Raw genomic sequence first — 22233 nt, 5'->3', positions numbered from 1 at the left:
AGTTCTGCTTTTGGAAACTGGGTTAAGAAGGGGTGCACCGTTCCTGGAGGTACTGCAATACCAGGTCAATGCGTGGAGTGGACAGAGCAAGCTCTTTTTCCATCTCCCTGTTCTAAAAATCCATTTAATATATGGTCCCCAGATAGGGGACGTATCAGATATTAAACTGATAAGAACAGATACTACACTTGATCTTAGCCAAAAGGCCGAGAAGCGATAACCAGAATTGGTTTGGGCCTCGAGTGGCACCCTGGCCTATGCCGGACACATCTTAGGGAGAGAGAGCGAGAGGGAGACAAACCCACGCCTACACAAGACATTTTGTCACCCAAGCCAACCCTTGAAAAGGCTGCTTTGCAGAGCAAAAACAAGAAGAATGGTGCGTTTTGCAGCCGCCGCCCACTGCAATGAATCTGAATAACTCCTCCTTTAGGGCGCAAGCAACTCCCCTCCCCCTTGCAGTCTTTCCAATTCACGATACAAAAAGACGGACAGGACAGGTTGCCTGACTTTCCGTCACTGCCACCCTTTGCCATCCTTACCCGTAGAAAGCCCTTTCATCATCCCCAAACCCTAATCTTTTCCCTTTCCTTCCCAGCCCCCAAACCCTGCCCTCTGTACCTTTCTCACCACCCGCTTCCCTTCTCCTGTCATCCCCCTACCACCCGGGAAAAAAAGAGATTGCCCCCTCCTTCCACTAGCCCACCCTCCCACCCAAAGAACAACTTCTTCTGCGCAGCTTGTTTTCTAGGCAGCAGCGCTATTGTGATGTCATCGGGGGGCATTGTGACAAGCCGCCAGTGTTCCGTCTCTTCATGTTGTGCACAGTTCAAACGGAAAATACATCAACAGGCAGACTACAGAAAAGCTTACTATCAAAGGTTAGAGGGGGGCTTTCTCAGAGGGCTTTTTACAGTTTTTCTATTCCCAATTAGCCGTTTAAGTGTACTTATTGAAAGTAGTAATTCTTTCATAGGCCGCCCTTTCTTAGTATTTGACGTTCCTTATATTGCGGTATGAGGCTTCGCAGTAGGTTGCAAACATTCATCACCCATGACTGTCCCCAATTGAGCTCAGAAGCTCAATGTCTATCATGACCTCTCTTTTAGAATGTCCAAGAGCAAGCAAACTATTCCTCCAGGAGAGGGCGCCAACAGACTACTAAAGAGATCATCATTACTCAAAGAAAACCCCAAAAACCAATGCATGATAGGAATAAACAGGTAACTTTCTTTGGAGTGGAAGCGGAGAGATCGCACCAGATGCCAATTCTAGATCTTATCACACCTGTGGTCACTGCAGCAGCAGGTGAATCCACTTTGTCCAAAAGGGATCTATTCCATTCAATTGCAAATGATCTAGATAAGACAGAGAACTGCAGCACGGGGACATAGCCGAGTTGGTCAGGTTGAGTGGTGATGAGTTTGCTATTTGGATGAATAAAGAAAGTCAAAAGTGTGAAAGATAAAAAACAAAAGGAGGAAGTGTGAAAAGTGAATGGGCCAAATTGAGGTGCATATGAAGACGTATGCTTTCTTCCAATTCATTAAATCGGGCTAATATGAATCAGGTGAATTGAGTTCTGCTTTTGGAAACTGGGTTAAGAAGGGGTGCACCGTTCCTGGAGGTACTGCAATACCAGGTCAATGCGTGGAGTGGACAGAGCAAGCTCTTTTTCCATCTCCCTGTTCTAAAAATCCATTTAATATATGGTCCCCAGATAGGGGACGTATCAGATATTAAACTGATAAGAACAGATACTACACTTGATCTTAGCCAAAAGGCCGAGAAGCGATAACCAGAATTGGTTTGGGCCTCGAGTGGCACCCTGGCCTATGCCGGACACATCTTAGGGAGAGAGAGCGAGAGGGAGACAAACCCACGCCTACACAAGACATTTTGTCACCCAAGCCAACCCTTGAAAAGGCTGCTTTGCAGAGCAAAAACAAGAAGAATGGTGCGTTTTGCAGCCGCCGCCCACTGCAATGAATCTGAATAACTCCTCCTTTAGGGCGCAAGCAACTCCCCTCCCCCTTGCAGTCTTTCCAATTCACGATACAAAAAGACGGACAGGACAGGTTGCCTGACTTTCCGTCACTGCCACCCTTTGCCATCCTTACCCGTAGAAAGCCCTTTCATCATCCCCAAACCCTAATCTTTTCCCTTTCCTTCCCAGCCCCCAAACCCTGCCCTCTGTACCTTTCTCACCACCCGCTTCCCTTCTCCTGTCATCCCCCTACCACCCGGGAAAAAAAGAGATTGCCCCCTCCTTCCACTAGCCCACCCTCCCACCCAAAGAACAACTTCTTCTGCGCAGCTTGTTTTCTAGGCAGCAGCGCTATTGTGATGTCATCGGGGGGCATTGTGACAAGCCGCCAGTGTTCCGTCTCTTCATGTTGTGCACAGTTCAAACGGAAAATACATCAACAGGCAGACTACAGAAAAGCTTACTATCAAAGGTTAGAGGGGGGCTTTCTCAGAGGGCTTTTTACAGTTTTTCTATTCCCAATTAGCCGTTTAAGTGTACTTATTGAAAGTAGTAATTCTTTCATAGGCCGCCCTTTCTTAGTATTTGACGTTCCTTATATTGCGGTATGAGGCTTCGCAGTAGGTTGCAAACATTCATCACCCATGACTGTCCCCAATTGAGCTCAGAAGCTCAATGTCTATCATGACCTCTCTTTTAGAATGTCCAAGAGCAAGCAAACTATTCCTCCAGGAGAGGGCGCCAACAGACTACTAAAGAGATCATCATTACTCAAAGAAAACCCCAAAAACCAATGCATGATAGGAATAAACAGGTAACTTTCTTTGGAGTGGAAGCGGAGAGATCGCACCAGATGCCAATTCTAGATCTTATCACACCTGTGGTCACTGCAGCAGCAGGTGAATCCACTTTGTCCAAAAGGGATCTATTCCATTCAATTGCAAATGATCTAGATAAGACAGAGAACTGCAGCACGGGGACATAGCCGAGTTGGTCAGGTTGAGTGGTGATGAGTTTGCTATTTGGATGAATAAAGAAAGTCAAAAGTGTGAAAGATAAAAAACAAAAGGAGGAAGTGTGAAAAGTGAATGGGCCAAATTGAGGTGCATATGAAGACGTATGCTTTCTTCCAATTCATTAAATCGGGCTAATATGAATCAGGTGAATTGAGTTCTGCTTTTGGAAACTGGGTTAAGAAGGGGTGCACCGTTCCTGGAGGTACTGCAATACCAGGTCAATGCGTGGAGTGGACAGAGCAAGCTCTTTTTCCATCTCCCTGTTCTAAAAATCCATTTAATATATGGTCCCCAGATAGGGGACGTATCAGATATTAAACTGATAAGAACAGATACTACACTTGATCTTAGCCAAAAGGCCGAGAAGCGATAACCAGAATTGGTTTGGGCCTCGAGTGGCACCCTGGCCTATGCCGGACACATCTTAGGGAGAGAGAGCGAGAGGGAGACAAACCCACGCCTACACAAGACATTTTGTCACCCAAGCCAACCCTTGAAAAGGCTGCTTTGCAGAGCAAAAACAAGAAGAATGGTGCGTTTTGCAGCCGCCGCCCACTGCAATGAATCTGAATAACTCCTCCTTTAGGGCGCAAGCAACTCCCCTCCCCCTTGCAGTCTTTCCAATTCACGATACAAAAAGACGGACAGGACAGGTTGCCTGACTTTCCGTCACTGCCACCCTTTGCCATCCTTACCCGTAGAAAGCCCTTTCATCATCCCCAAACCCTAATCTTTTCCCTTTCCTTCCCAGCCCCCAAACCCTGCCCTCTGTACCTTTCTCACCACCCGCTTCCCTTCTCCTGTCATCCCCCTACCACCCGGGAAAAAAAGAGATTGCCCCCTCCTTCCACTAGCCCACCCTCCCACCCAAAGAACAACTTCTTCTGCGCAGCTTGTTTTCTAGGCAGCAGCGCTATTGTGATGTCATCGGGGGGCATTGTGACAAGCCGCCAGTGTTCCGTCTCTTCATGTTGTGCACAGTTCAAACGGAAAATACATCAACAGGCAGACTACAGAAAAGCTTACTATCAAAGGTTAGAGGGGGGCTTTCTCAGAGGGCTTTTTACAGTTTTTCTATTCCCAATTAGCCGTTTAAGTGTACTTATTGAAAGTAGTAATTCTTTCATAGGCCGCCCTTTCTTAGTATTTGACGTTCCTTATATTGCGGTATGAGGCTTCGCAGTAGGTTGCAAACATTCATCACCCATGACTGTCCCCAATTGAGCTCAGAAGCTCAATGTCTATCATGACCTCTCTTTTAGAATGTCCAAGAGCAAGCAAACTATTCCTCCAGGAGAGGGCGCCAACAGACTACTAAAGAGATCATCATTACTCAAAGAAAACCCCAAAAACCAATGCATGATAGGAATAAACAGGTAACTTTCTTTGGAGTGGAAGCGGAGAGATCGCACCAGATGCCAATTCTAGATCTTATCACACCTGTGGTCACTGCAGCAGCAGGTGAATCCACTTTGTCCAAAAGGGATCTATTCCATTCAATTGCAAATGATCTAGATAAGACAGAGAACTGCAGCACGGGGACATAGCCGAGTTGGTCAGGTTGAGTGGTGATGAGTTTGCTATTTGGATGAATAAAGAAAGTCAAAAGTGTGAAAGATAAAAAACAAAAGGAGGAAGTGTGAAAAGTGAATGGGCCAAATTGAGGTGCATATGAAGACGTATGCTTTCTTCCAATTCATTAAATCGGGCTAATATGAATCAGGTGAATTGAGTTCTGCTTTTGGAAACTGGGTTAAGAAGGGGTGCACCGTTCCTGGAGGTACTGCAATACCAGGTCAATGCGTGGAGTGGACAGAGCAAGCTCTTTTTCCATCTCCCTGTTCTAAAAATCCATTTAATATATGGTCCACAGATAGGGGACGTATCAGATATTAAACTGATAAGAACAGATACTACACTTGATCTTAGCCAAAAGGCCGAGAAGCGATAACCAGAATTGGTTTGGGCCTCGAGTGGCACCCTGGCCTATGCCGGACACATCTTAGGGAGAGAGAGCGAGAGGGAGACAAACCCACGCCTACACAAGACATTTTGTCACCCAAGCCAACCCTTGAAAAGGCTGCTTTGCAGAGCAAAAACAAGAAGAATGGTGCGTTTTGCAGCCGCCGCCCACTGCAATGAATCTGAATAACTCCTCCTTTAGGGCGCAAGCAACTCCCCTCCCCCTTGCAGTCTTTCCAATTCACGATACAAAAAGACGGACAGGACAGGTTGCCTGACTTTCCGTCACTGCCACCCTTTGCCATCCTTACCCGTAGAAAGCCCTTTCATCATCCCCAAACCCTAATCTTTTCCCTTTCCTTCCCAGCCCCCAAACCCTGCCCTCTGTACCTTTCTCACCACCCGCTTCCCTTCTCCTGTCATCCCCCTACCACCCGGGAAAAAAAGAGATTGCCCCCTCCTTCCACTAGCCCACCCTCCCACCCAAAGAACAACTTCTTCTGCGCAGCTTGTTTTCTAGGCAGCAGCGCTATTGTGATGTCATCGGGGGGCATTGTGACAAGCCGCCAGTGTTCCGTCTCTTCATGTTGTGCACAGTTCAAACGGAAAATACATCAACAGGCAGACTACAGAAAAGCTTACTATCAAAGGTTAGAGGGGGGCTTTCTCAGAGGGCTTTTTACAGTTTTTCTATTCCCAATTAGCCGTTTAAGTGTACTTATTGAAAGTAGTAATTCTTTCATAGGCCGCCCTTTCTTAGTATTTGACGTTCCTTATATTGCGGTATGAGGCTTCGCAGTAGGTTGCAAACATTCATCACCCATGACTGTCCCCAATTGAGCTCAGAAGCTCAATGTCTATCATGACCTCTCTTTTAGAATGTCCAAGAGCAAGCAAACTATTCCTCCAGGAGAGGGCGCCAACAGACTACTAAAGAGATCATCATTACTCAAAGAAAACCCCAAAAACCAATGCATGATAGGAATAAACAGGTAACTTTCTTTGGAGTGGAAGCGGAGAGATCGCACCAGATGCCAATTCTAGATCTTATCACACCTGTGGTCACTGCAGCAGCAGGTGAATCCACTTTGTCCAAAAGGGATCTATTCCATTCAATTGCAAATGATCTAGATAAGACAGAGAACTGCAGCACGGGGACATAGCCGAGTTGGTCAGGTTGAGTGGTGATGAGTTTGCTATTTGGATGAATAAAGAAAGTCAAAAGTGTGAAAGATAAAAAACAAAAGGAGGAAGTGTGAAAAGTGAATGGGCCAAATTGAGGTGCATATGAAGACGTATGCTTTCTTCCAATTCATTAAATCGGGCTAATATGAATCAGGTGAATTGAGTTCTGCTTTTGGAAACTGGGTTAAGAAGGGGTGCACCGTTCCTGGAGGTACTGCAATACCAGGTCAATGCGTGGAGTGGACAGAGCAAGCTCTTTTTCCATCTCCCTGTTCTAAAAATCCATTTAATATATGGTCCCCAGATAGGGGACGTATCAGATATTAAACTGATAAGAACAGATACTACACTTGATCTTAGCCAAAAGGCCGAGAAGCGATAACCAGAATTGGTTTGGGCCTCGAGTGGCACCCTGGCCTATGCCGGACACATCTTAGGGAGAGAGAGCGAGAGGGAGACAAACCCACGCCTACACAAGACATTTTGTCACCCAAGCCAACCCTTGAAAAGGCTGCTTTGCAGAGCAAAAACAAGAAGAATGGTGCGTTTTGCAGCCGCCGCCCACTGCAATGAATCTGAATAACTCCTCCTTTAGGGCGCAAGCAACTCCCCTCCCCCTTGCAGTCTTTCCAATTCACGATACAAAAAGACGGACAGGACAGGTTGCCTGACTTTCCGTCACTGCCACCCTTTGCCATCCTTACCCGTAGAAAGCCCTTTCATCATCCCCAAACCCTAATCTTTTCCCTTTCCTTCCCAGCCCCCAAACCCTGCCCTCTGTACCTTTCTCACCACCCGCTTCCCTTCTCCTGTCATCCCCCTACCACCCGGGAAAAAAAGAGATTGCCCCCTCCTTCCACTAGCCCACCCTCCCACCCAAAGAACAACTTCTTCTGCGCAGCTTGTTTTCTAGGCAGCAGCGCTATTGTGATGTCATCGGGGGGCATTGTGACAAGCCGCCAGTGTTCCGTCTCTTCATGTTGTGCACAGTTCAAACGGAAAATACATCAACAGGCAGGCTACAGAAAAGCTTACTATCAAAGGTTAGAGGGGGGCTTTCTCAGAGGGCTTTTTACAGTTTTTCTATTCCCAATTAGCCGTTTAAGTGTACTTATTGAAAGTAGTAATTCTTTCATAGGCCGCCCTTTCTTAGTATTTGACGTTCCTTATATTGCGGTATGAGGCTTCGCAGTAGGTTGCAAACATTCATCACCCATGACTGTCCCCAATTGAGCTCAGAAGCTCAATGTCTATCATGACCTCTCTTTTAGAATGTCCAAGAGCAAGCAAACTATTCCTCCAGGAGAGGGCGCCAACAGACTACTAAAGAGATCATCATTACTCAAAGAAAACCCCAAAAACCAATGCATGATAGGAATAAACAGGTAACTTTCTTTGGAGTGGAAGCGGAGAGATCGCACCAGATGCCAATTCTAGATCTTATCACACCTGTGGTCACTGCAGCAGCAGGTGAATCCACTTTGTCCAAAAGGGATCTATTCCATTCAATTGCAAATGATCTAGATAAGACAGAGAACTGCAGCACGGGGACATAGCCGAGTTGGTCAGGTTGAGTGGTGATGAGTTTGCTATTTGGATGAATAAAGAAAGTCAAAAGTGTGAAAGATAAAAAACAAAAGGAGGAAGTGTGAAAAGTGAATGGGCCAAATTGAGGTGCATATGAAGACGTATGCTTTCTTCCAATTCATTAAATCGGGCTAATATGAATCAGGTGAATTGAGTTCTGCTTTTGGAAACTGGGTTAAGAAGGGGTGCACCGTTCCTGGAGGTACTGCAATACCAGGTCAATGCGTGGAGTGGACAGAGCAAGCTCTTTTTCCATCTCCCTGTTCTAAAAATCCATTTAATATATGGTCCCCAGATAGGGGACGTATCAGATATTAAACTGATAAGAACAGATACTACACTTGATCTTAGCCAAAAGGCCGAGAAGCGATAACCAGAATTGGTTTGGGCCTCGAGTGGCACCCTGGCCTATGCCGGACACATCTTAGGGAGAGAGAGCGAGAGGGAGACAAACCCACGCCTACACAAGACATTTTGTCACCCAAGCCAACCCTTGAAAAGGCTGCTTTGCAGAGCAAAAACAAGAAGAATGGTGCGTTTTGCAGCCGCCGCCCACTGCAATGAATCTGAATAACTCCTCCTTTAGGGCGCAAGCAACTCCCCTCCCCCTTGCAGTCTTTCCAATTCACGATACAAAAAGACGGACAGGACAGGTTGCCTGACTTTCCGTCACTGCCACCCTTTGCCATCCTTACCCGTAGAAAGCCCTTTCATCATCCCCAAACCCTAATCTTTTCCCTTTCCTTCCCAGCCCCCAAACCCTGCCCTCTGTACCTTTCTCACCACCCGCTTCCCTTCTCCTGTCATCCCCCTACCACCCGGGAAAAAAAGAGATTGCCCCCTCCTTCCACTAGCCCACCCTCCCACCCAAAGAACAACTTCTTCTGCGCAGCTTGTTTTCTAGGCAGCAGCGCTATTGTGATGTCATCGGGGGGCATTGTGACAAGCCGCCAGTGTTCCGTCTCTTCATGTTGTGCACAGTTCAAACGGAAAATACATCAACAGGCAGACTACAGAAAAGCTTACTATCAAAGGTTAGAGGGGGGCTTTCTCAGAGGGCTTTTTACAGTTTTTCTATTCCCAATTAGCCGTTTAAGTGTACTTATTGAAAGTAGTAATTCTTTCATAGGCCGCCCTTTCTTAGTATTTGACGTTCCTTATATTGCGGTATGAGGCTTCGCAGTAGGTTGCAAACATTCATCACCCATGACTGTCCCCAATTGAGCTCAGAAGCTCAATGTCTATCATGACCTCTCTTTTAGAATGTCCAAGAGCAAGCAAACTATTCCTCCAGGAGAGGGCGCCAACAGACTACTAAAGAGATCATCATTACTCAAAGAAAACCCCAAAAACCAATGCATGATAGGAATAAACAGGTAACTTTCTTTGGAGTGGAAGCGGAGAGATCGCACCAGATGCCAATTCTAGATCTTATCACACCTGTGGTCACTGCAGCAGCAGGTGAATCCACTTTGTCCAAAAGGGATCTATTCCATTCAATTGCAAATGATCTAGATAAGACAGAGAACTGCAGCACGGGGACATAGCCGAGTTGGTCAGGTTGAGTGGTGATGAGTTTGCTATTTGGATGAATAAAGAAAGTCAAAAGTGTGAAAGATAAAAAACAAAAGGAGGAAGTGTGAAAAGTGAATGGGCCAAATTGAGGTGCATATGAAGACGTATGCTTTCTTCCAATTCATTAAATCGGGCTAATATGAATCAGGTGAATTGAGTTCTGCTTTTGGAAACTGGGTTAAGAAGGGGTGCACCGTTCCTGGAGGTACTGCAATACCAGGTCAATGCGTGGAGTGGACAGAGCAAGCTCTTTTTCCATCTCCCTGTTCTAAAAATCCATTTAATATATGGTCCCCAGATAGGGGACGTATCAGATATTAAACTGATAAGAACAGATTTTTTGATTTAATGAAGCTTTCCAAAGCACCGCAAAAAATGCATGACCGAAGTCACACCAAAAACAGTGCAAAGGCTAGGATTCGTGTGGACCCCTCCGTGAGGAGAGGGTCCCCAAAAATCAACCCCGTCCCTCCGAGCCAGAAGGCCACAGCAAGGGTCAGGGATCTTCGGTGCTCCCCCAAGCCGAAGCCTGGTTGAGCCTTGTCGTTGCTCCCAGCGTCCACCCAGGCATCTTACCCAAGTGGAGTAGAGAGCTACTAGTTGTTGGTTTCGCAGCCGAAACTGCCCGGACCGTCAACCGGTGTTGGTTTCTCAGCCCAAGGCTAACCGGACCTCCAACCGGGTGTTGGTTTCTCAGCCGAAGCTGACCCGGACCTCCAACCGGGTGTTGGTTTCTCAGCCGAAGCTGACCCAGACCTCCAACCGGGTGTTGGTTTCTCAGCCGAAGCTGACCCGGATCTCCAACCGGGTGTTGGTTTCTCAGCCCAAAGCTGAACGGACCTCCGACCATGATTATAAAAATTTCCCTTCCTAGCCAGAAGGCCGGGATAGAGCAATATGCTCAGAAAGTATGAAAGGGCAAGGTACGGTGTGCTACAGAGCCCAAGGCTCGCCGGGGTCCCAAGCCAGCAAGCTCAGACTCACTCCAGGGTCGTCAGTCCTGGGGCACATTGCACCATAGCCCCCACACTTACTCAGTCTAATAGCCTCGATCCTGGTAGGGCCATGTTTTCCTCTAGATGAATATACTATACATCAAGAGTACTAGCAAGCGCAACCTTCCAGTGTGCATTGCATCTGCCGAGCCTCACAGATACTACACTTGATCTTAGCCAAAAGGCCGAGAAGCGATAACCAGAATTGGTTTGGGCCTCGAGTGGCACCCTGGCCTATGCCGGACACATCTTAGGGAGAGAGAGCGAGAGGGAGACAAACCCACGCCTACACAAGACATTTTGTCACCCAAGCCAACCCTTGAAAAGGCTGCTTTGCAGAGCAAAAACAAGAAGAATGGTGCGTTTTGCAGCCGCCGCCCACTGCAATGAATCTGAATAACTCCTCCTTTAGGGCGCAAGCAACTCCCCTCCCCCTTGCAGTCTTTCCAATTCACGATACAAAAAGACGGACAGGACAGGTTGCCTGACTTTCCGTCACTGCCACCCTTTGCCATCCTTACCCGTAGAAAGCCCTTTCATCATCCCCAAACCCTAATCTTTTCCCTTTCCTTCCCAGCCCCCAATCCCTGCCCTCTGTACCTTTCTCACCACCCGCTTCCCTTCTCCTGTCATCCCCCTACCACCCGGGAAAAAAAGAGATTGCCCCCTCCTTCCACTAGCCCACCCTCCCACCCAAAGAACAACTTCTTCTGCGCAGCTTGTTTTCTAGGCAGCAGCGCTATTGTGATGTCATCGGGGGGCATTGTGACAAGCCGCCAGTGTTCCGTCTCTTCATGTTGTGCACAGTTCAAACGGAAAATACATCAACAGGCAGACTACAGAAAAGCTTACTATCAAAGGTTAGAGGGGGGCTTTCTCAGAGGGCTTTTTACAGTTTTTCTATTCCCAATTAGCCGTTTAAGTGTACTTATTGAAAGTAGTAATTCTTTCATAGGCCGCCCTTTCTTAGTATTTGACGTTCCTTATATTGCGGTATGAGGCTTCGCAGTAGGTTGCAAACATTCATCACCCATGACTGTCCCCAATTGAGCTCAGAAGCTCAATGTCTATCATGACCTCTCTTTTAGAATGTCCAAGAGCAAGCAAACTATTCCTCCAGGAGAGGGCGCCAACAGACTACTAAAGAGATCATCATTACTCAAAGAAAACCCCAAAAACCAATGCATGATAGGAATAAACAGGTAACTTTCTTTGGAGTGGAAGCGGAGAGATCGCACCAGATGCCAATTCTAGATCTTATCACACCTGTGGTCACTGCAGCAGCAGGTGAATCCACTTTGTCCAAAAGGGATCTATTCCATTCAATTGCAAATGATCTAGATAAGACAGAGAACTGCAGCACGGGGACATAGCCGAGTTGGTCAGGTTGAGTGGTGATGAGTTTGCTATTTGGATGAATAAAGAAAGTCAAAAGTGTGAAAGATAAAAAACAAAAGGAGGAAGTGTGAAAAGTGAATGGGCCAAATTGAGGTGCATATGAAGACGTATGCTTTCTTCCAATTCATTAAATCGGGCTAATATGAATCAGGTGAATTGAGTTCTGCTTTTGGAAACTGGGTTAAGAAGGGGTGCACCGTTCCTGGAGGTACTGCAATACCAGGTCAATGCGTGGAGTGGACAGAGCAAGCTCTTTTTCCATCTCCCTGTTCTAAAAATCCATTTAATATATGGTCCCCAGATAGGGGACGTATCAGATATTAAACTGATAAGAACAGATACTACACTTGATCTTAGCCAAAAGGCCGAGAAGCGATAACCAGAATTGGTTTGGGCCTCGAGTGGCACCCTGGCCTATGCCGGACACATCTTAGGGAGAGAGAGCGAGAGGGAGACAAACCCACGCCTACACAAGACATTTTGTCACCCAAGCCAACCCTTGAAAAGGCTGCTTTGCAGAGCAAAAACAAGAAGAATGGTGCGTTTTGCAGCCGCCGCCCACTGCAATGAATCTGAATAACTCCTCCTTTAGGGCGCAAGCAACTCCCCTCCCCCTTGCAGTCTTTCCAATTCACGATACAAAAAGACGGACAGGACAGGTTGCCTGACTTTCCGTCACTGCCACCCTTTGCCATCCTTACCCGTAGAAAGCCCTTTCATCATCCCCAAACCCTAATCTTTTCCCTTTCCTTCCCAGCCCCCAAACCCTGCCCTCTGTACCTTTCTCACCACCCGCTTCCCTTCTCCTGTCATCCCCCTACCACCCGGGAAAAAAAGAGATTGCCCCCTCCTTCCACTAGCCCACCCTCCCACCCAAAGAACAACTTCTTCTGCGCAGCTTGTTTTCTAGGCAGCAGCGCTATTGTGATGTCATCGGGGGGCATTGTGACAAGCCGCCAGAGTTCCGTCTCTTCATGTTGTGCACAGTTCAAACGGAAAATACATCAACAGGCAGACTACAGAAAAGCTTACTATCAAAGGTTAGAGGGGGGCTTTCTCAGAGGGCTTTTTACAGTTTTTCTATTCCCAATTAGCCGTTTAAGTGTACTTATTGAAAGTAGTAATTCTTTCATAGGCCGCCCTTTCTTAGTATTTGACGTTCCTTATATTGCGGTATGAGGCTTCGCAGTAGGTTGCAAACATTCATCACCCATGACTGTCCCCAATTGAGCTCAGAAGCTCAATGTCTATCATGACCTCTCTTTTAGAATGTCCAAGAGCAAGCAAACTATTCCTCCAGGAGAGGGCGCCAACAGACTACTAAAGAGATCATCATTACTCAAAGAAAACCCCAAAAACCAATGCATGATAGGAATAAACAGGTAACTTTCTTTGGAGTGGAAGCGGAGAGATCGCACCAGATGCCAATTCTAGATCTTATCACACCTGTGGTCACTGCAGCAGCAGGTGAATCCACTTTGTCCAAAAGGGATCTATTCCATTCAATTGCAAATGATCTAGATAAGACAGAGAACTGCAGCACGGGGACATAGCCGAGTTGGTCAGGTTGAGTGGTGATGAGTTTGCTATTTGGATGAATAAAGAAAGTCAAAAGTGTGAAAGATAAAAAACAAAAGGAGGAAGTGTGAAAAGTGAATGGGCCAAATTGAGGTGCATATGAAGACGTATGCTTTCTTCCAATTCATTAAATCGGGCTAATATGAATCAGGTGAATTGAGTTCTGCTTTTGGAAACTGGGTTAAGAAGGGGTGCATCGTTCCTGGAGGTACTGCAATACCAGGTCAATGCGTGGAGTGGACAGAGCAAGCTCTTTTTCCATCTCCCTGTTCTAAAAATCCATTTAATATATGGTCCCCAGATAGGGGACGTATCAGATATTAAACTGATAAGAACAGATACTACACTTGATCTTAGCCAAAAGGCCGAGAAGCGATAACCAGAATTGGTTTGGGCCTCGAGTGGCACCCTGGCCTATGCCGGACACATCTTAGGGAGAGAGAGCGAGAGGGAGACAAACCCACGCCTACACAAGACATTTTGTCACCCAAGCCAACCCTTGAAAAGGCTGCTTTGCAGAGCAAAAACAAGAAGAATGGTGCGTTTTGCAGCCGCCGCCCACTGCAATGAATCTGAATAACTCCTCCTTTAGGGCGCAAGCAACTCCCCTCCCCCTTGCAGTCTTTCCAATTCACGATACAAAAAGACGGACAGGACAGGTTGCCTGACTTTCCGTCACTGCCACCCTTTGCCATCCTTACCCGTAGAAAGCCCTTTCATCATCCCCAAACCCTAATCTTTTCCCTTTCCTTCCCAGCCCCCAAACCCTGCCCTCTGTACCTTTCTCACCACCCGCTTCCCTTCTCCTGTCATCCCCCTACCACCCGGGAAAAAAAGAGATTGCCCCCTCCTTCCACTAGCCCACCCTCCCACCCAAAGAACAACTTCTTCTGCGCAGCTTGTTTTCTAGGCAGCAGCGCTATTGTGATGTCATCGGGGGGCATTGTGACAAGCCGCCAGTGTTCCGTCTCTTCATGTTGTGCACAGTTCAAACGGAAAATACATCAACAGGCAGACTACAGAAAAGCTTACTATCAAAGGTTAGAGGGGGGCTTTCTCAGAGGGCTTTTTACAGTTTTTCTATTCCCAATTAGCCGTTTAAGTGTACTTATTGAAAGTAGTAATTCTTTCATAGGCCGCCCTTTCTTAGTATTTGACGTTCCTTATATTGCGGTATGAGGCTTCGCAGTAGGTTGCAAACATTCATCACCCATGACTGTCCCCAATTGAGCTCAGAAGCTCAATGTCTATCATGACCTCTCTTTTAGAATGTCCAAGAGCAAGCAAACTATTCCTCCAGGAGAGGGCGCCAACAGACTACTAAAGAGATCATCATTACTCAAAGAAAACCCCAAAAACCAATGCATGATAGGAATAAACAGGTAACTTTCTTTGGAGTGGAAGCGGAGAGATCGCACCAGATGCCAATTCTAGATCTTATCACACCTGTGGTCACTGCAGCAGCAGGTGAATCCACTTTGTCCAAAAGGGATCTATTCCATTCAATTGCAAATGATCTAGATAAGACAGAGAACTGCAGCACGGGGACATAGCCGAGTTGGTCAGGTTGAGTGGTGATGAGTTTGCTATTTGGATGAATAAAGAAAGTCAAAAGTGTGAAAGATAAAAAACAAAAGGAGGAAGTGTGAAAAGTGAATGGGCCAAATTGAGGTGCATATGAAGACGTATGCTTTCTTCCAATTCATTAAATCGGGCTAATATGAATCAGGTGAATTGAGTTCTGCTTTTGGAAACTGGGTTAAGAAGGGGTGCACCGTTCCTGGAGGTACTGCAATACCAGGTCAATGCGTGGAGTGGACAGAGCAAGCTCTTTTTCCATCTCCCTGTTCTAAAAATCCATTTAATATATGGTCCCCAGATAGGGGACGTATCAGATATTAAACTGATAAGAACAGATACTACACTTGATCTTAGCCAAAAGGCCGAGAAGCGATAACCAGAATTGGTTTGGGCCTCGAGTGGCACCCTGGCCTATGCCGGACACATCTTAGGGAGAGAGAGCGAGAGGGAGACAAACCCACGCCTACACAAGACATTTTGTCACCCAAGCCAACCCTTGAAAAGGCTGCTTTGCAGAGCAAAAACAAGAAGAATGGTGCGTTTTGCAGCCGCCGCCCACTGCAATGAATCTGAATAACTCCTCCTTTAGGGCGCAAGCAACTCCCCTCCCCCTTGCAGTCTTTCCAATTCACGATACAAAAAGACGGACAGGACAGGTTGCCTGACTTTCCGTCACTGCCACCCTTTGCCATCCTTACCCGTAGAAAGCACTTTCATCATCCCCAAACCCTAATCTTTTCCCTTTCCTTCCCAGCCCCCAAACCCTGCCCTCTGTACCTTTCTCACCACCCGCTTCCCTTCTCCTGTCATCCCCCTACCACCCGGGAAAAAAAGAGATTGCCCCCTCCTTCCACTAGCCCACCCTCCCACCCAAAGAACAACTTCTTCTGCGCAGCTTGTTTTCTAGGCAGCAGCGCTATTGTGATGTCATCGGGGGGCATTGTGACAAGCCGCCAGTGTTCCGTCTCTTCATGTTGTGCACAGTTCAAACGGAAAATACATCAACAGGCAGACTACAGAAAAGCTTACTATCAAAGGTTAGAGGGGGGCTTTCTCAGAGGGCTTTTTACAGTTTTTCTATTCCCAATTAGCCGTTTAAGTGTACTTATTGAAAGTAGTAATTCTTTCATAGGCCGCCCTTTCTTAGTATTTGACGTTCCTTATATTGCGGTATGAGGCTTCGCAGTAGGTTGCAAACATTCATCACCCATGACTGTCCCCAATTGAGCTCAGAAGCTCAATGTCTATCATGACCTCTCTTTTAGAATGTCCAAGAGCAAGCAAACTATTCCTCCAGGAGAGGGCGCCAACAGACTACTAAAGAGATCATCATTACTCAAAGAAAACCCCAAAAACCAATGCATGATAGGAATAAACAGGTAACTTTCTTTGGAGTGGAAGCGGAGAGATCGCACCAGATGCCAATTCTAGATCTTATCACACCTGTGGTCACTGCAGCAGCAGGTGAATCCACTTTGTCCAAAAGGGATCTATTCCATTCAATTGCAAATGATCTAGATAAGACAGAGAACTGCAGCACGGGGACATAGCCGAGTTGGTCAGGTTGAGTGGTGATGAGTTTGCTATTTGGATGAATAAAGAAAGTCAAAAGTGTGAAAGATAAAAAACAAAAGGAGGAAGTGTGAAAAGTGAATGGGCCAAATTGAGGTGCATATGAAGACGTATGCTTTCTTCCAATTCATTAAATCGGGCTAATATGAATCAGGTGAATTGAGTTCTGCTTTTGGAAACTGGGTTAAGAAGGGGTGCACCGTTCCTGGAGGTACTGCAATACCAGGTCAATGCGTGGAGTGGACAGAGCAAGCTCTTTTTCCATCTCCCTGTTCTAAAAATCCATTTAATATATGGTCCCCAGATAGGGGACGTATCAGATATTAAACTGATAAGAACAGATACTACACTTGATCTTAGCCAAAAGGCCGAGAAGCGATAACCAGAATTGGTTTGGGCCTCGAGTGGCACCCTGGCCTATGCCGGACACATCTTAGGGAGAGAGAGCGAGAGGGAGACAAACCCACGCCTACACAAGACATTTTGTCACCCAAGCCAACCCTTGAAAAGGCTGCTTTGCAGAGCAAAAACAAGAAGAATGGTGCGTTTTGCAGCCGCCGCCCACTGCAATGAATCTGAATAACTCCTCCTTTAGGGCGCAAGCAACTCCCCTCCCCCTTGCAGTCTTTCCAATTCACGATACAAAAAGACGGACAGGTTGCCTGACTTTCCGTCACTGCCACCCTTTGCCATCCTTACCCGTAGAAAGCCCTTTCATCATCCCCAAACCCTAATCTTTTCCCTTTCCTTCCCAGCCCCCAAACCCTGCCCTCTGTACCTTTCTCACCACCCGCTTCCCTTCTCCTGTCATCCCCCTACCACCCGGGAAAAAAAGAGATTGCCCCCTCCTTCCACTAGCCCACCCTCCCACCCAAAGAACAACTTCTTCTGCGCAGCTTGTTTTCTAGGCAGCAGCGCTATTGTGATGTCATCGGGGGGCATTGTGACAAGCCGCCAGTGTTCCGTCTCTTCATGTTGTGCACAGTTCAAACGGAAAATACATCAACAGGCAGACTACAGAAAAGCTTACTATCAAAGGTTAGAGGGGGGCTTTCTCAGAGGGCTTTTTACAGTTTTTCTATTCCCAATTAGCCGTTTAAGTGTACTTATTGAAAGTAGTAATTCTTTCATAGGCCGCCCTTTCTTAGTATTTGACGTTCCTTATATTGCGGTATGAGGCTTCGCAGTAGGTTGCAAACATTCATCACCCATGACTGTCCCCAATTGAGCTCAGAAGCTCAATGTCTATCATGACCTCTCTTTTAGAATGTCCAAGAGCAAGCAAACTATTCCTCCAGGAGAGGGCGCCAACAGACTACTAAAGAGATCATCATTACTCAAAGAAAACCCCAAAAACCAATGCATGATAGGAATAAACAGGTAACTTTCTTTGGAGTGGAAGCGGAGAGATCGCACCAGATGCCAATTCTAGATCTTATCACACCTGTGGTCACTGCAGCAGCAGGTGAATCCACTTTGTCCAAAAGGGATCTATTCCATTCAATTGCAAATGATCTAGATAAGACAGAGAACTGCAGCATGGGGACATAGCCGAGTTGGTCAGGTTGAGTGGTGATGAGTTTGCTATTTGGATGAATAAAGAAAGTCAAAAGTGTGAAAGATAAAAAACAAAAGGAGGAAGTGTGAAAAGTGAATGGGCCAAATTGAGGTGCATATGAAGACGTATGCTTTCTTCCAATTCATTAAATCGGGCTAATATGAATCAGGTGAATTGAGTTCTGCTTTTGGAAACTGGGTTAAGAAGGGGTGCACCGTTCCTGGAGGTACTGCAATACCAGGTCAATGCGTGGAGTGGACAGAGCAAGCTCTTTTTCCATCTCCCTGTTCTAAAAATCCATTTAATATATGGTCCCCAGATAGGGGACGTATCAGATATTAAACTGATAAGAACAGATTTTTTGATTTAACAGCATCTTTATTATCATGCACTATTCACAAAAAGGTAACAAACCGTGTACAGTGCCGCAGCCCCGTACACACAGAAATATACAATCCTTCTTACATAGCCATAGAGTACGACGCACTAAACTATACATCACGCTCCTATGCTTATCCATAACACTCAAGCTGAAAGAAAAAGTTAGACAATAAATAACGACGAACCGGCGATTGGGGGATGGGGGTAGGGGAAAAGGGGATAGGGTGGGGAAATCACAGGCCCGAAGCTTTATTGAAAGACGCACATAACGGGAAAAGGAGGGAGGGGGCATGGAAGAGGTCTAAACCTCCTCCTCGGCGCTGTCGTCCGGACTGTCCATGATGGAATAGTCTCTGAGCAGGCTGTGGATCAGCCTGCGGCAATCCTGGATAGACATCCTCTCCCTCTTCAAGATGAGCCGGTTCCTGGCGACCCAAATAGCGTCCTTAAAGCAGTTCATAAGGCGCCAAGCCTCCTGGATGGCTCCAACGGTGTGAGTCCCAGGGAAGAGTCCATAAAGTACGGAATGGTACGATAGGCTCCCTCTGGGGACGGAGTTCCTCAGGTCATCCTCCAGGGCGACCAACAGGCGCTGTGCGAAACGGCAGTCCCAAAAGGCGTGCAGCGATGTTTCCTCCACGAAGGGGCACCTTGGGCAGTACCGGGTTTTGCACAGGTTCCGGGCGTGCATGAATGACCGGACGGGCAGTCCGCCCTGTATCGCCATCCATGACAAGTCCTTGTGCCCGTTGGTCAATCCAGCCGATGACACGTTTGTCCAAACAGTCTCCAGTGTGTCGTGATGAAGTCCTGGAATGTTCTCCATTTCGTCCTTGGCTCTGATGAGTTTGTGGATAGTCTTTGGCTTCCACAAATCAGGCTTGAGTCCCTCCAGTTGGTGTTCCCTCACAAACCGAACCACGTCTCCGTAGAACCATGGCGCCGTCCAGTTGTAGGGGAAGGAGCTGTCCCACTTGTCCCAGCCTAACCGTCTCCAAAGGGGGAGCAGGAAGAAGCGAGACATGGACCCACCCGCGGAACCTCTCTTGACTCGCAGAGTTCGGCGAACGCAGTCACATACGAAGGAGGATCGCAGGAGGGTGGGGATATCGGGTACGCCCTTCCCACCCTTGCGAGGATCCTTGTACATGATGCTCCGCTTTACTCTGTCCATCTTGGATCCCCAGACAAAACGAAACACCGTCCTGGTAATGGCCCTGCACACGGTGGCAAGGGGGGGCCAGGCCTGGGCCGTGTACTGCAGCACGGGCAGTACCTCGTTACGCAGGACCAGTGCTTTGCCCTCACAGGTGAGGCGTCTGAGGCTCCACAGACCGATCCGTTGGGTGATCTTGGTCAAGCGTTCCTCCCAGGACTTGAGGGCTGCTCCTTCCTTCCCGAACCAGACTCCAAGAACCTTGATGAAATCCGGCTGGATGCTGAAAGGGAAGGGGGCGGAAGAGGCCGGCTGCCAGTCCCCGAAGAGCATGGCTTCCGACTTCCCGCAGTTGACTTTGGCTCCCGAAGCCCGTCCGAAGGTCTCACAGGTCTGGACGAGGGTGTCAACTGAGCGCCGGTCCGCGCAGAAGACGGTCACGTCGTCCATGTAGAGCGAGCACTTGACCTCGAAGCGATCTGGTCCTGGTGCGGTGATCCCTCTGATCTCTCCATTCCGCCGGATAGCCTCTGCAAAGAGTTCTATAACACAAACAAAAAGAAGAGGTGACAGAGGGCAGCCTTGTCTGACCCCTGAGAGGACCGGGAAGGGGTCAGTCTTCCAGCCGTTTACCAACACCGAGCTGTGAATATCAAAATACATTAGTTGGACATACAAACAAAACATGTTACCCAAACCTAACCTGTGCAGAGCTTTGCCCAGGAACTCATGGGAAACACGGTCGAAGGCCTTTTCCTGATCCAACGAGATCAGGGAAGCGTGCACCCGGCGGGCCTTGATGTACTCGACCGTGTCCCGCATGAGAGCCAGGCTGTCTGCGATGCGACGTCCGGGGATGCCGCAGGTCTGATCCGGGTGGATGATCCGTCCAATAACCGTCTTCAGTCTCGTTGCCATCGTCTTGGCCAGGATCTTGTAGTCGACGTTCAGAAGGGTGATGGGACGCCAATTCTTCAGGTCGCACCTCTCTCCTTTGCGCTTGTACAGGATCGTGACCATTCCTTCCCTCAGAGATGGAGGCATTCTGCCCTCCACCACCATCTCCTCATACAGCCCTAACAGGTCCGGACAGATTAGGTCTCCCAGCGCTACATAGAGCTCTGCTGGGAGGCCGTCACTGCCCGGTGTCCTGCCAGAACTAAAGGATTTGGCGGCCGAGAGCAGCTCGTCCACCGTCAGAGGAACGTCCATGGCCGCCGCGTCTGCAGGGTCAAGATGGTTAGTGATACCTGACAGGAACTTATCGGCGGCCTCGGGGTCAGTAGTCTTGCGGGCGTAGAGTTCGCTGTAGAAGTCGCTGACGACCTTCATCACATTCTCTTTCCCGCGTCGCATGCTTCCACTCTCGTCTCGTAGTTCATTCATGGGCGTGTGACCGGCGTGGAGTTTCCTGAAAAAGAACGAGTTACATTTCTCACCCTTCTCCAGGTTCTCCACTTTGGAACGGAAGACAATTCGCTCGGACTCCTCCTCGAAGTGCCTTTTCAGGCTCCTCTTAGTCTCCTCCAGCTCCTCTCTCACGTCCCAGCCGCATCGAAGAAGGTCCTGCAGGGAACGCAGCTCACGCTGGAGTCTCCTGAAGTCCCTCCTCTTCAGACACGCCTGTTGTTGACTCTTTGCCTGAAAGAAGAAACGGAACTCGAGTTTAACGTATTCCCACCAGTCAGAAACAGACTGGAAGCCCGCCTTGTAGGCCCGCCACGTGGAGTAGGCAGCTCTAAGCTCCTCCAGAATCTCACCCTTTTCCAGCAGAGAGCAGTTCAGCTTCCAGGAGCCCGGGCCAATGGGGAAGCCATGGCCCAGCACACCTTGAAAGTGAATGGCTCTGTGGTCAGAGAAGAAGCAGGGGACCATCGAGTGCCCACTCCGCCCAACCGCCCGAGAGGTAAACACAAAGTCAATCCTGGAACGCAGCGAGCCATCGGATCGGCACCATGAATAGTTCACGGATCCGTGTCCGATGGAGCCAACAACGTCCACAAGAGAGGCTTCGGTCACCATCTCAATGAGCAGTTTGGATGTGACGTCCAACTTGGCAGCCGTTCCAGAACTGCGTCCATCCTCCTCAATCGGGCAGTTGAAATCCCCGGCCATCACTACCGTCCTGGCGGTAGCGAGCTGAGGGCGCAGGGCTTGGAGGAGCTCCAGTCGATCGCTCTTCACAGGAGAAGCATACACATTGATGAACCTGACAGGTTCTCCCGCCCAGGTGCCATCCACGAGCAGTAACCTGCCACAGACGATTTCCTGAACAGAGTCCAATGTGAAGGCGCTTCCCCTGATCAGCACGGCGACCCCCGCGGACCTACAGTCGCCCCCGCCAGACCAGTAGGATGGGCCATGGGTCCACTCCCTGGCCAGATGGTTGAAGGACCTAGAGGAGGGAAGGGAGCACTCCTGCAGGAAAAATGCATCACTAGACTGAGTGTTAAGGAACGCAAAAATTGTCTGACGTCGGAACTTGTCTCTGATGCTCCTAACATTAATGGAAAAGATGTTAATGTTAGCAGTCATTGGAGGAAAGAGAAAGTTAGAGCAGGCGGTGTGCCTTAGTTACCACTCCGGTCGGGCGGTTCTTCCTCTTTGGCACCTGCTGGTAAGGGTATCTCCAGCAGACCCTCTTCTTCTAGCTGATCGAACAGGGATGGTGCCTCAGTGGCTTCCGACTCCTCCATTTCTTC

At 48.1% G+C, this 22233-nt stretch overlaps 11 non-coding genes and 2 pseudogenes across 11 annotated transcripts; all 13 read right to left on the bottom strand.

Annotated features, from left to right (window-relative positions):
• Nucleotides 1-27: 27 nt before the first annotated feature.
• Nucleotides 28-218, bottom strand: LOC142273012 (U2 spliceosomal RNA). The gene has a single exon (XR_012737792.1). It is a non-coding gene; the product is annotated as a U2 spliceosomal RNA (small nuclear RNA).
• A 1387-nt stretch (nt 219-1605) lies between these two features.
• On the bottom strand, nt 1606-1796 carry LOC142273011 (U2 spliceosomal RNA). The gene has a single exon (XR_012737791.1). It is a non-coding gene; the product is annotated as a U2 spliceosomal RNA (small nuclear RNA).
• Nucleotides 1797-3183: 1387 nt separating this feature from the next.
• On the bottom strand, nt 3184-3374 carry LOC142273010 (U2 spliceosomal RNA). Its single transcript, XR_012737790.1, has one exon. It is a non-coding gene; the product is annotated as a U2 spliceosomal RNA (small nuclear RNA).
• Nucleotides 3375-4761: 1387 nt separating this feature from the next.
• Nucleotides 4762-4952, bottom strand: LOC142273032 (U2 spliceosomal RNA). Its single transcript, XR_012737810.1, has one exon. It is a non-coding gene; the product is annotated as a U2 spliceosomal RNA (small nuclear RNA).
• Nucleotides 4953-6339: 1387 nt separating this feature from the next.
• Nucleotides 6340-6530, bottom strand: LOC142273008 (U2 spliceosomal RNA). The gene has a single exon (XR_012737789.1). It is a non-coding gene; the product is annotated as a U2 spliceosomal RNA (small nuclear RNA).
• Nucleotides 6531-7917: 1387 nt separating this feature from the next.
• Nucleotides 7918-8108, bottom strand: LOC142273007 (U2 spliceosomal RNA). Its single transcript, XR_012737788.1, has one exon. It is a non-coding gene; the product is annotated as a U2 spliceosomal RNA (small nuclear RNA).
• Nucleotides 8109-9495: 1387 nt separating this feature from the next.
• On the bottom strand, nt 9496-9693 carry LOC142273062 (U2 spliceosomal RNA). The gene has a single exon (XR_012737836.1). It is a non-coding gene; the product is annotated as a U2 spliceosomal RNA (small nuclear RNA).
• Nucleotides 9694-10377: 684 nt separating this feature from the next.
• On the bottom strand, nt 10378-10504 carry LOC142273083 (U2 spliceosomal RNA; annotated as a pseudogene).
• Nucleotides 10505-11891: 1387 nt separating this feature from the next.
• LOC142273006 (U2 spliceosomal RNA) lies at nt 11892-12082 on the bottom strand. Its single transcript, XR_012737787.1, has one exon. It is a non-coding gene; the product is annotated as a U2 spliceosomal RNA (small nuclear RNA).
• Nucleotides 12083-13469: 1387 nt separating this feature from the next.
• LOC142273018 (U2 spliceosomal RNA) lies at nt 13470-13660 on the bottom strand. The gene has a single exon (XR_012737798.1). It is a non-coding gene; the product is annotated as a U2 spliceosomal RNA (small nuclear RNA).
• Nucleotides 13661-15047: 1387 nt separating this feature from the next.
• LOC142273005 (U2 spliceosomal RNA) lies at nt 15048-15238 on the bottom strand. Its single transcript, XR_012737786.1, has one exon. It is a non-coding gene; the product is annotated as a U2 spliceosomal RNA (small nuclear RNA).
• Nucleotides 15239-16625: 1387 nt separating this feature from the next.
• On the bottom strand, nt 16626-16816 carry LOC142273003 (U2 spliceosomal RNA). The gene has a single exon (XR_012737784.1). It is a non-coding gene; the product is annotated as a U2 spliceosomal RNA (small nuclear RNA).
• Nucleotides 16817-18198: 1382 nt separating this feature from the next.
• On the bottom strand, nt 18199-18403 carry LOC142273038 (U2 spliceosomal RNA; annotated as a pseudogene).
• Nucleotides 18404-22233: the final 3830 nt, after the last annotated feature.

This window comes from Anomaloglossus baeobatrachus, unplaced genomic scaffold (assembly GCF_048569485.1).
Source record: "Anomaloglossus baeobatrachus isolate aAnoBae1 unplaced genomic scaffold, aAnoBae1.hap1 Scaffold_357, whole genome shotgun sequence".
NCBI classification, from domain to species: domain Eukaryota; kingdom Metazoa; phylum Chordata; class Amphibia; order Anura; family Aromobatidae; genus Anomaloglossus; species Anomaloglossus baeobatrachus.
Note: the sequence above shows the minus strand (reverse complement) of the source record. Positions and strands in the feature narration are given on the sequence as shown.